This window comes from Hibiscus syriacus, unplaced genomic scaffold (assembly GCF_006381635.1).
Source record: "Hibiscus syriacus cultivar Baekdansim isolate YM2019G1 unplaced genomic scaffold, ASM638163v2 tig00008145_pilon, whole genome shotgun sequence".
In the NCBI taxonomy this organism is placed as follows: Eukaryota; Viridiplantae; Streptophyta; class Magnoliopsida; order Malvales; family Malvaceae; genus Hibiscus; species Hibiscus syriacus.
In genome coordinates, this window is record NW_024062153.1 from 1,254,580 (window position 1) to 1,269,157 (window position 14,578).

The window sequence follows — 14,578 nt, forward strand, 5'->3', positions numbered from 1 at the left end:
TCCACCTTAGTAGATTGAGGAGTATTGGGGGATAGTCACACCCCTTGAAAATTCCAAATCCTCGTATGATTAAGGTACGTTTTGTATTTTCTATTTGATGTTTTTTTGTAACACTCTAATTGATGATTTACTTTTACACCCTTTAAACTTTTATGATTTTACACCTATATTATTTATATAACTTTCTAAAAATTCACATTTCTTATCATAAAATCTTATAAAATCTTATGTCTACGTGTACATGTGTGTGCTCCCCTGTTTGTGACATTAGTTTTCATATATCATTAAATGAAGTCCTGGATTCTGTGCCTACAGATTTATTCTTTGCTAAATGTTATCTGACTATTGACTTTGGTGCAATATTGTCGACTACGGCTTCTAGTTAGCATGAATCATCTAAAAGGGTAAAATCTAAAGTTCTTGTTAAGTAGATGGTGTAAATAATACTAGAACAAATGAAGATGGAAGCCGAAAGATAGAAATGGTTTATGCTGCGACTAATTTCCCATGGGACATTGATGAGGCTCTCTGGTACGTCTTTTTTTAAAGTTAATTTTGGGTGATTATAAGTGATGGTATCTGTTTTAGTACTCTCAACCATTTGATAATGGAAGTTTAAATATTCTACAGCTGTTAATGTTTGAATTCGAGACCTTTATTGATAACAATCATCCTCTTAACCACTAAGATCATTTAGTTACGTCTTATTTAAGTTTGAAGTTCTTTTTTTTTAATTTATTGGATTTCTTATTTGCACCACGTTACATGTTTTAATGCATCTTACCAGTCATGCTGAGAGGTCAATATTGTTGTTGGAGGTAACTGGAAAAGTGTATTTACATTCCTCTTCATAATTTTGAGAGTCGTAAGGAGATTATTCGGATCAAATTAAAAACAATTGAGATACTTCACAATATCAGAAAAGTTAGAATGCGCTTTTTTATTAAATAAAGATATTATATTTTTAACATAAATATCGAAATTTAAATTCACATAAAATAAGAAAACATAATCATCTTTGACTACTCGATCAATATTAAAATGGTTGGGATACACTTTATTCCAACCACATAAAAATCGAAATAGCGTCTTAAATAGCACAGAAAGTATGAAAGACAGATTGAGATTTTCGAGCAGCGTCGGAGTGAAAGAACCACAAGAAATCATAAAAATCAAACGGCTTAAACAGTGAAGGGTGTTGTTCATCAACCACCTCTTGGGGTGCCTTTATTATATAACCTTTCTTAGGATTCGAAAATAATCCAAAAGAGTATCTCGCCTCGTTTCCTTTCATCATTAGTCGATGGTATGGAGTGTGCAATCTACCATTTAACCAAGCCTGCAACAAACAACAAACAACAAACAAATTAAACCATCCAACTTGTAATCTCAATTCCTCTCCTGTAATGTATGTAATGCTAATGATAATAGGAGATTATTTTCAGGGATTTGCGTTATTCATATTCAGAAAGCGTTTGAAGTGATAGTTATCATTTGACAATTTTACTTCTCTAGTATTTTTATAAAAAGGATAATATCTTCCTAACTAGAAAATGTAATTGGATGATTTTTTTTTTTGAAAATTTCTTGTTGAAGAGAGCAATACAAGCAGATTCTACTTCCTCAATTCAAGTGTATAAGTTTGAAAGGTTGTATTAACCCTGGGTGACAACATCCACTTTTAAGATTACACTAATTCGGACGAAATTGCTTTTAAGGTAGTAATTTTTACAAAAATACAGTAAATTGTCATATTTTCTTATTATTTTATTATTATTTCTACTTGTGTTGCTCTCTCCAAGAATAAATTTTTGAGAGAAAAAATCATCCAATTGTATGTTTCAATTAGAGGGAGAGATTGTCTTTTTTTTATATATATATAAGGAGTAAAATGATCAAATGAGAACTATTCACTACAATCACTTCCTAAATAACTCAATCCTCAAAAATAGTTTCTCATTTTTGCATTACTAACAATGTAAACAACTTACATGGAGAGAATCATCAAATAAAGATGGTCAAAGAATGGGGTTTAACAGTGACCCATTCTCCATTTTCAGCTGAATTTCTAGTCCTTGGATGCCTTAGCATAGAACAATGACTATATTCTTATATGTGTGATCTCTTGACCCAAGCTTCTTCTCACTTGTGTTTGGTGCTTTGTATTTCATCGCACACAAGAGATATCTCGTCGAATTCATGTGTTCTTCCATGTACTTCTCAACTCCAAAACTCTCCAATACTATAACACCCTCAGAATAATACGGGTGACCTGATCCGATCCGAGGTGTCACACTAGGGCCATTAGAGCGACCCACAATAAAAATAACAGAAAATTGTAAAGTTTTATTAAAGCATATAAAAATACAAGTGTAGAAATCTTTCAAATCATAAAATATAATTCGTTCATATATCCCATCATAAAAGTTTCAGACTCAATATAAAATTCAAATGTGACCTACATGCCCCCAATTACACTTGTACCATACTCTATAAGAAAAGCCGAAAGAACTCTCATTACTGAAGTCGATAGTTGCACTGGATCGATCTTTTAACATGAAATGGTGTATAACAGAGTGAGCTTTGGGAAGCTCAGTAATACAGAACTAACAGTTGATGCTGAGGGACATACAGATAAATAACAAGCATAAAAATTTTCTTATTGATTCAAGCATCTACAGGTTTTCGTGATGAGCTGAGGTTCCACTGATATTTCTTCAAGTAAAAGACATGAAGCTTACAATTCAGAGGAAAAAGTTCAGAGGACCAGGTTCAAGAGATCGGAATAGGGTGTCCAGTGTGTTTGCACAAATCCAGAATAAATAAAACTACAGATTAAAAATAATAGTATTTTATTTAAGTAAAACAAATTTTTAAAATCAATGTAATACCCTTCACCCGAACACTCTATATGGAGTCCCCCAAAACTGCATCCATAAGGGCTTACTTTAAGCACACAACAAAGGAGCCACCCTAAGGGAGTACATTGGGGCCTATGGGCATACCCAAGAGTCACCTTAGGTCCGTAAGGAATTACCACCTTGATCAGAGCTGAACCTCCTTACTCCAAACTCCTACCCATATAGTATCCAGTAGAAATCATATTGAGCAGTAAACTATAACATCAAAATCAAGATCCAATATAATATTGTAAAAATTACAATAGAGTTATTTAAATCATATAAATGTCCTCCACCCGGATACCATATACAATTCCCAAGAACTGCATCCATAAGGACTTACCGTATGCCCAATAGACCTATGAACCAACCTAAGGGAATGTCTTGGGGTCTGAGAGCCAAACCAAGGTCACCTTAGGTCCTTAAGGAATTACCAGCTTGGTCAAAGTTGAACCTCCATACTCCATAAGCCTACACATATAGTATTCCAATAATCGATTCATATCATAAACAGTAAATTCCAAGATCTATAAATCAAGGATAATTATATTTTCCAGTGGAAACATGTAACCAAAGAGCATATATCATGTATCCATAGTTCACAAATAGTAAATCAATAAATCAGTAATTCAAAATTTTGAATAGGTAAAAAAACTCAGTAAATTAGTAACTCTGGTAAATCACATTCTAGGATAGATAAAACAATCATATAGTACATAGGGAACACACTAGAAAATCTAGTTATTTTTTTAGAAGAATGTAGTAATTATCAGGAAGGGAACACGAGCTTTTGTAAGTTGATTGGATTTTAGAAATGAGATCTCTAATAAAAAGGGGTTTAATTGCTAACAGATCTAAATAGACATTCAGAGATTGATGCTTCTGGACTGTTTAGGATTTCAGGTATATCAGAAAGGTATTCATCAGAATAAATTAAGATCTCGGATATAACCAGAGAGATTCCATTATTTAGTCCATCAGGGGTATTTCGGATACTTTGATTTCTAATGGATTCTTAGGAACTTAATCCACTAAGGGTGAAACAATGATTTACGGTATTCAAGATTCATGTCGATTCATCAAAATATCGGGTCAACTCAAACTGAACAAATCCCAAAACCATCATTGAACGGATATTGAGGAACTATACGTATTCTGGTGGTATTTGTTTTATTTATGTATTGCAGCAGTCTCCAACATGACTAACGTACTTGAGTTGTACTCCAAAACCTTTAGGGGCGATATAATACTTAGGTTTTCTTAGTGTTTCCAGAATTATTAAATAACATTCACTTATTTCTTGGTCGTGAAGGCAGTCAGGTTATTTGTGTACTCGAGATTGCTTTGGTCATCTTAGAGTTCATGGAATTCCAATCATTTTCTTTGATTCAGTCATATATATATCATTTCCAGTAATTTAATCATCAGGTGATTATTACAAAATCAGAAATTCTAAATCTTTTATCACCTTGGGAATCGGTAAACAGGATGTTTCTAAACAAACTGAGTATTTATCACATGAATAAGTAGTCTATCAAATCAATGATGCATTTTTAGGGTTATTTTAGTTATTACTAATCCTGAGGATTAGGAATCAATTTTCAGGTCTTTCAACCGATTTACATGTCTTCCAAACCAATTAGGAGTTTAGTCGGTGGATCTGTAGTTCTATCAGGTTAAGAATGAATTATCAATTTAACTCCACTATTCGTGTCAATTATGTTCTCTTTTTACTTCATAAGGGTATTTTCATAATTTCCTTTCCAAACATTTTCGACATAAAAAAATTTAACGATAATATTCAAAGTTTAAGGATTCTAAGATTAATTCAGTTGCCTATTAATCACTAACATTAAATTTATTTCTTATCAATCTACCAATTCCTTTGTGCAATTCAATCGAGTCTTAAACAATTTATCACTTAAACCGTATTCAGTTCGAGCCCATACATAACCAATCATGCATAATAGACCAATCACAAACATCAATGCATTTATCCAGTATCAATATATTCCATAAAACATGCAAAGAGGTAGTAAAGTATTACCTTAATTTTTGAACCACATTTGTCGATTATTTTAACTCCATTGGATCACTCTCAAACTTTAATTCCATGTCCCATAATGTCTTGGATACATGGAAAAACCAATTACATTAGAAACGAAACTTAAACATGAAAATTCATATTGAATCGGGAGATAAAATGCCAAAAAACTTTTCAACGAGATCGAATTTGGCAAAACGAACTTCAGATTCAGACTCAAGACGTCGAAAAACATAAAATATGACTTTTCCGAAATTTTGACTTTTTGGTCAAAGTCAACGAGTTGAATCTATTTGAGTTGAATCAACCTAGTTGACTCAGTGAGTTGACTCAATTTGACCAGTTTCGGTTAACTTAGACTGGTCAAACAGACCCGATTCAGACCGGGTTGGGCCGATTTGGTCCACCAGGACCGTTCTAGAAGGGATCAAGGCTCTGGAAGGAGCCCCACGCGCACGCAACAGAACCTGACGGCGCGTGACGGAGGTGACGAGGTCAAGTCGGTCGGCCAAGCACTCCAACAGCTTCAATAAACCAAGATTAATCCACAATACTCCAATTTCAACCCAAAACAATTTAAATCAACCCGATAAAACATTCGAAACCTTGCCCAACCGACAATCGATGACGGAGCAACGATGGGTAACGATATTAGTTGGGTTTTGAGCGCACGATGGCGAGGAAGCTAACGGCGTAGGCGGTGAGGCAAGAAGACAGCTACATCGGCGATAATCGAAGGAAAACCGAGTGGTAGGGAAAGGTTTTCAGTGAACTTTTCCGGCTTTATTCACGACGATCGACAGTGCTATCCGTCAAGGGGATAGAGGGGCTTTGGTCGTAAAAGGTCATCGGTCACGCTAAGGGTGACAACGCACACTGACGATGGCCGGAATGAAGTGGATCGAAGACGGCCGACAGGGTTAGGGGAAAATTTGGGGATGGTTCGGGTTCACGCTGGGGGTTGGAAAAAATGGGTTATCACCCATTATATAAAATATAAAATAACATTTTATTTCATCCTAATAACAATATTGGTCTAGCTTGATTGGTAAGTGCATGGCTGGTCATGTAGGAGGTTAGGGGTTTAACACCCTTCAACCACATATTTTCCCAGTTTTTTCCTCAAAACTACCCATTTTAGTCCCTTAAATAAATTAAATGTATTTTATATAAAATTTGGGGTATGACAAATACCATCCTCCTTACCATTCTATCAACCTCGGACATTTTCTCTAACATCCATCCTACACTTTTGCTGCAAAATATTACAAAAGCTCACATCAAAATTTTCATAAAATGGACAAAATTCGATGGATATGAAATAGTGAAATGGAACCTGAAAGTTGTGTTTCCATGGGCCAAAAGCTATTGGTAAGGGATTCGACATTTTGAGCGACGTTTGGATCTTCAATCCCTATGCTTTCATAAAGTGGTGCATTGGCATAGGGTGCAATGTAGGCATGAGAGGGATTGTCCGACATATTCTTCATCTTGGTTTCCAATGGCAACTCAAAAACGTTTTTGAGACCATTGAACACGGCCTTCAGAAACTCCGATGAAGCTTTCTCGTACGATGCCTCGAAACAACCATACTCTTCGAGTGTTTGTCAGACTCAGGTTCTTACAGAATCCCATTCCGGAGATCCCGGCTTGAGGTGTTGATTGGAGAAATCAATGACCGGAAGTTCACTCATGGCCATTTCCCTTCTCTTTCGGATTCTGATAAATTGGATGCTGATTACTCAAGTGTTTAATTTGTATGTATTTATATACAAACATAATTGGATTTTGTTATCCATTTAGGCTGTTGTAGGGTAGTGTAGAATAGATTCACTATTCGGCAAGCCAGGGGTTTTGTGTTAATAAGTTGGATCCGATTTGATCAATGATTTGTTATCTGATTCAATGGTTGACTTTGGCATATATCGTTCGGCAAGCCTTGATATTTGTTTCATCTTCCAGATTTACGATTTTTTTCAACGTATTAAAAAGTCGCAAGTCTTTATATTTGTTTCGTTTCTGAGTCGAATTAGAATTTATATTTAAATTTAATTATAACTATTTATAATATCATAATAAATATTAGTTTTAATTTATCTAATCTCTCAAAACATATAAAATATACATATATATATATTTATTTTTTCATATTTATTTCTTCATACTTTTCTCATATTATAATATTATTTAATATATCAAATATCATCTAAAATTATAAAAATATATTCATAATACTCTTTTTTAAAGAATGTATTTTAAAGATAAGTATTGATAGAAGTACGAAGGAGTCAAAAAATTGATGAGAAAAAAATAGTTTACAAAAAAGTGCACTATGAAATATCAAATGGAATCAAATCTAAAATTGGGGTATAAAATAACAAAAAAGTAAATTTATTGTTAAGAATAAAAATCGAAGTTACATGAGTATTCTATAGTGGTATAGGAACAAGTGTTTCAAATTTGATAAAATCTAGACTTGAAATGAAATAGCAATCGAAGAAACAGGGAAATCATACAAAGTTAAGATACTATATTGAAAAAGAGGAAACCTATGGTTAAAAAGAGAAATTAAAGCTATATGGGTATTCTACAATTTTTTAGGAGCGGGTCAAATTTGAAAAAAAAATGTGTTTAAAATGAAAGAGAAATTAGGGATCAAACCGTAAAACTATTAAATTACTAAATTAATTTTTGTTATTATTTCAAACTTTGTAATTTCGAACTTGATTTGAACTCGAAATCTGATTTTTTAATTGAATCTAGTTTTATTCATCTTTAATATCGATTCATTAAAATTATATGTTATAGTTTTTATATTTTATTTATTTATTTTATTAGTAGTTGACTTATGAGATGTTGATTGATAATATAAATATTTGTATATACAAATTATATCTAAACAAAAATATAAATAAATGAGTTAATAGAAATTTATGTTTCAAGAATTGAGATAACTATGTGAATGAACTACAATAACAAAAATTACGATATAAGCAATTGTTTTTGAACCTTTAGATATAAACAGCTAGATATTAATACCGTCTATCTTTTGTGTTTAAGTGGGATGGAGATAATATTATTGAAAAACTATTACTTTATTATATAATATATATATATATATATATATATATATAATTTACTAAAATAACATTAGAATAAAGTTAGTTATTTAAATTCTTTTGGATTAAGTTTATTATATTTTAGATTAAGTTTGAAATCAGATTAATATAGAGCTCAATTTTATTCGCGATTATATTCTTTTGGATTTAGATTATTTTAGACTAGATTTTATTTAAGTTTAAACTTTTTTGAATTTCGGCTTATTTCCCACCTTTATGTATTAAGGATGATTCTTCTAGTACCGATGAGCACCAATAACGACGAGTATCGATAGATTAATTTATAAAATGTTAAATTATAAAGTACTCAATGTATAATTATAATTTAGTTGAAAATTTAATTATAATTTAGTTGAAAATTTAATTGTAACTTATTTAAAATACAATATTCATTAAATTAATTTTAATAACCTTATTTTTTATTATAATTAGATCAAATTGTAACCCCTAAATTAAAAACCCTAATTTGTTCTAAAGCTATGAACTTCTCGTTGACATCGACGTTGTCGCCACTGTCGATTCAATATTTGTCGTTCATCTCTCCCGATGTTGACGTTCTTCACCTTTGTTTGCGCAAACAACCCGTGAAGGTAACCTTGATTAATTTTATTTTATTTTGAACTTGGTCCAAGCCGTTACCGGCGGGTGGTGTCTCACCGATTGTCGACGCCGTCACCTGCAATGGTCGTGGATGCCGGTGTGAAACTCCTGCCTTTAATCATCCTTTAGTAATCCCCTTGTTCCTAAACTATAACCATAACCTTAACCCTAATTTTCTAATCAGTCCAATTTTTCAACCCTAATTCCCAAATTGATTACCATAATTCCCAAATTAGAACCAATTTGAAATTTTAAACCTTAATTCCTACGACCGAACCGTATTTTGAAAATCCAATTCCCAATTTGAATCAACCAGATCGTATCGGTACCTTGACTCACGTATACCGGTACGCGTGCATCTATGTATAGGTATAGATGTTGTATCAGAACCATAATTGTACACTATTTTTGTATGTGAATTACATGTACCGATACACTATTACATTGTATTGGTACAATATGCTTGATCTGTACAATTTTTTGTTAAGTATGCAGGCTTACATTTTATTTTTTAACGTAGATGATGGATCTAAACTTAACGCCTACAAAACAAGTTAAGATGATGGAGTGTAAGCGTCATATCGATATGAATTCCAGGAAGACAAACAACAAGGTACATTCATTATAATTAACTGAAATTTTAATAGTGGTGATTAATTTTTTTGTCGATATATATTATTTAAGATTATTGTTTTTTTTTGTTTTTTATATACATATAGGAAAAAACTGAAGTTGTACATGAGGAAAAGATTAGAACTTCTTATCAGAGTGATCACAAGTTGGAGACATTCATTCATTCGGTGAAAAATATTGAAAAGGAATTTACTATAAATGGTCAATTCGAAAAATTAAAATGTCAATTTGAAAATTTAGTGAACAATATAACATCGAATAATGTTAAAAATTCAATACAAGATGGTAATTCAGTAAAAGGAGAAGGTATAGTTAGTTGATCATTGAAGGAGGATGCTTTAAATAATATATCAGAAGAGACTAATTTACATAGCTTTCCATTGAAAGATGAAAGTTTAGAAAATAAATCACACTTGGAAGAAGAATTAAGTGTCGCATCATTGAAGAAAGAAACCAAGAGTGGTATTAAAAAATCGAGTTTGTCTCCTTTTATTAATTGTGATTGTGATTATCCTTCTCCCTTATTAGAACGTAATGGCAGAAGAAAACTTAAAGTTAATTATGCAGACAACAGCAAGACTAAGACTGATGGTTTACCAAAAAATTTAATCGAGGTTTTTAACTTTCATTTTAGTCTCTATTGATTTCCTAGTCAATTAGTTACGTTGAAGGAAACTCAAATGGTTAAAAAAATTGGGTCTGAAATGTCTAACGGTCCAAAGGCTTTGTCAAATATTAAAGGGTCTCAACAAAAAACTAGTCTAAGATGTTCAACTGCACATTTATATTTTGATGATGATATGAAGTCGAAAGATATGACATCAAAAAAAAGGGCTAGAACATATAAAGTGAATATGAAGGTATGTATAACTCATTCTTTTTTGTTTATTTTTCATGTTAAAGTTTGATATAATTTTAATGCAATAAAAATATTTTTAAGAGTTATGTTTTTCATGCATTATAAATATAAGGTAGGTGATTTGTTATAAAAAAAATTCTTAAAGAAATTGGTATGATAAGTAATGCGCACAAGCAATATTTGGAGTTTTTAACATCTGAAAAATGTAAACTTTGTACGAATGTTGCTACTTAGAATTATACATGATCAATATTATTTTTTGTCTATTATTAATATAATTGTTTGTATTGTTTTCAAATATTTTAATAGTTTATCGATCTATACGTGTACGATTTGCACTTGAGAGAAGCGCCTATGCGAAAGAAGTTATATATATATATCTATCCTTTTAGGTAAAAAAATAATTTATGGGCTAAGGATAACATTATTTTTAGTTTATGATTTCATGACATTTTTAAATTTAATGTTTGTCATAGAGTATCCTTACCGAATATTTCGCACATGCTTAGAAGGAGGGAAAAAATACTAGAATTTTTTAAATTTCATACCCAAAGGATAGAGAACTTTATACCTATTGATAGTAATAATGTTAAACAAGTATATTTATAATTTGTTCTTCGCTTGAATGTAGTTGACACTGATTTTTAATTCACATAATTTTGCAGGTATATGTGTCTTTACATGATGAAGTAGGCAATCATTGACTTTTATTAGTTGTTAATGTTTTGGAGGGACATAATTACGTTTTGGACTCTCTTGACACCAACGATGTGCGTGAAAGTATTGCAAAAACAAATTGTAAGTTCTTTATTCATTTGAGCTAATAGAATTCAATTCAATTATAAATTTCTTAATTTTGTTTTGACTTATTATAAAAGTTGAGTAAAGCTTCAATTATGTAGGAGAGTCATGCTCATTTCGGTAGATTATTTGAAGATATTGTAAAAATTTCAATTCATTTTCTTGAATTGCCAAAGCAACCAAATTCGTACATAATTTACATTTTTTTTAAATTACTATTTATTTGTCTGTGAATTTTTATTTAATAAATTATTTGATTTGATTTTGGATTTATAGATGATTGTGGCATGTAAATATTAAAATATATAGAAGCCGATAAAAAAAGTGATTGGTCGAAGATTAGTTTCACGGTAAAGTATACCATGTAGTTTCGTTTAACTATTGTGTGATATTTGAACGACATTATATATTTATTCTGTAGATGCAACAAATGAGAGTTAAAAGACTGAGAATTTTGACAAAACTTGTCACAAGCAACCACAATGAAGTTGATCTTTTCAATAGTGGTAAATTATCTATACATGATTAAGAAGTTTAGGATTTTCAATGTAGTTTCTTCAATGGTGAATAATGGAGAATAATAGTGGTATATTAGATTTTGCAAAGAATGACATACATTTGAGTATTATTATACGTGATATGATATGATATATTTTTTGATGGTGTATTGGATTTTTCAAAGTTTAGGATTTGTCTCCATCGTATTGGTACCCATGCACTGATGTTGATGTATCGGTAAGCTCAACGTGGATGTATCGGTACACTTAATGTGGCTATATCAGTACCTAATCCGTACAAATACACTTGAAATAATATGAAATTTCATAAACTATTAGTGTATCGGTATACCTGCAAGGTCATAACGGTACATATACAAGAAAATTGGGTTCTAATTTACTCCTAACTTTTTAAATTGTAAATTACCTTTAAAATTTATTTTAAAATTATTTATCTAGATTAAATAGATAGTTGTATACTTTAAATTGATTTTATCCATACAATTTACGTGTCCTCAAGTACTCATGCCTCAATCTTTAATCAAACAATTGATACCGCTAAACTTAAACCATAATTATATACTATGTACAGAACAACACTCAAAATAATAACAACAAAATATCCAAAATAAAATTGAATAGTTATCAAAATATTTTTAAATATCCAAAATCTATAAATATAAAGAAGTAAATAATCCAACAAATCCAAAATAATCCAAAGTGGTATAGCTACAAAAAAAAATCCAACATAATCCAAACTAATCCATAAAATAAAACTAAGCCTATGGTGCATCGTCGTCGTCATCAACATCATCATTCTCATCATCGTGAAGAAGTTGAACTAAATACTCTAAGAGGTCAAGACGCTCATCAAATGAATCAAAACGACTCATAATAAGACCCTCCATCCAAGTGATTAACCTTGAAAGTGATGACAAAGAGATATCTTCTTCAGGTACTGAAGCAATTGGCTGACGAGCCGCTCGAGGTGTTGCATGTGATGGAGCTGGCCGTGGAGCGCGAGGAATCCACTTACCCTTGACGAGTTCGAAATGAGCCCTTTGAAGAGATGAATCATCAATCTTATTTCCCAAAGGGAAAGGAATATCTATGGAGCAATCTATGTTCTCCTTAATAATGATATGACTTAGGACATAATTGTAGTAAAAGGAGAGGTGAGACAATTTTTAACGATGTAAACTAGGTTGGCAAAAATTATCTGATCAAGATTTATGCATTTCGTAATGCAGAAACACTAAATTCCCCACGCATCGACAGTCCTAACGGTAGAATACTTAGCTCCGAATTGTAGGAAGATATTATGGCTTAAGCTTAAGAAAGGTTAAAAATTTGCAATGCCTCATAAGACCAAGATAATGACATTTAAAATTGGGATCAAACATAAATTCAAAATCAACAACACGCTCATCCCTAATAGTAAATTTTTTTTAACATATCAAACATTGCCCTTTGGTTTATTACTCCATGATCATTAAAACATGGGTCAAAAGAACTTGATAAAATGGGTTGAGGTTTTGTTTCGGGTTGACTCAAAGATGGTAAATCTAAAAGACAATGTTTAGTCGTAATTTTTTATTTTGATGCCATTTAAAAATCAAACTTCTACAAAAACAATAATCACATTTGATTAAAAAAATAATCAATTTCATTCCATTTTAGATATTCAATCTAGATGTAAAAACCTAAAGATAAATATTATATTCAAATAAACTAAACCTAGATATTTAACCTAGATATAAAAACTAAAACCTAAAAAAGTTCAATCTAGATGCAAAATCCTTAAAAAATATATAAAATGGTGGAGAAAATTAAAAAAAAAGTCCTAATAATATCTAGGAAAAACGTCATTGATGTGATGAGTATGCACGATTCATTATTTGGAGATGAAATCCCTTAAAAGCCTTTCAAAAATCCTAAAGGATTTTCAATTTTGAGTGATAAATAAGAGGATTGTTTTTAGAGAAATGTGTGTTTTTAGGGTTTGGGTTTGATAAAATTTGGAGGAAATCAATTAAGAGCCTATTCATGCATATCAATATGTGCATTTGAACTGTATTGGTACACAATGTGTATCGATACCGTCGAAACATATTGTAATTGATAAAAAAAATCAACTATATCAGTACACAAGTTGTACGAGACCCATATTTGTACGCGAAATATATCCACTGCGTTGAGTTTGAATATATTTCAAGAAACTCACTATAAAGAACATGTATTTACTAATATAAATAATTAGGATTTGATTCAAAAAAACTTTTATATTCCAACTTTGAATTTGAAAAATTAAAGCAAGGGGAATAAAATCATAAAACACCGTTGTAGACACCCGTTTTTGTCTGGGTCAAAAAAATATTATTAAATTTAAAATTATTATTATTATTATTACTTACATGTGTTACACTATTTTGCAGGCCCAAAACAAATACCACCCAGCAGCCCGAATTTGCAATACACCAGTCTAGGATCTGACCGACCTAAATATTTAGGGTTTCTAAACCCTAAATCAAGTCCTCTGCTTACTCAATCATCTGTGTTTCTTTCAATCAAGACAACAATGGTTTTGCAATAAGCACTAAAGATTGTTTCAAAATAATTGATTCAAACACCGGAAGGCTCTGCTACGAATGAGCTATTGGAACTTTCATTATTGTTAAGATGATGTACAGTTCAAGTCTTCTCGTCATTGTTGGAGCTGGTGAACAACCATCATTATCTCCACGCCAGCTGTGCCTCCTTATGCTCCATCAAATGTCAACACCATTCGGGCCACCTTAACCGAATTCATTAAGTTGCATGCACCAAAGTCAAAAGCAAATCCATAAATCATACCTAAACCTTTCATTTTCATACCAAACACAAAGAAAAATTTAGATGCAGCCATGGGAATTTGGTGAAGAGATCAATGATAAATCAAGGGTGTTTGAACAGATTAGGGGGGAACAAGTTAAAAACGGAGGGAGTTTTCTGCTGCTAGATCGGAAAAAAATATATGTATCGGGCTCTAAATATTCTGTTGTCAAGCAGTGTAAACAAAGGGTTTTTCAATCCCTTCGTTTTCGAATTAACATAAATTAATAGCAGTTGATAGAGGTACCTTTTGA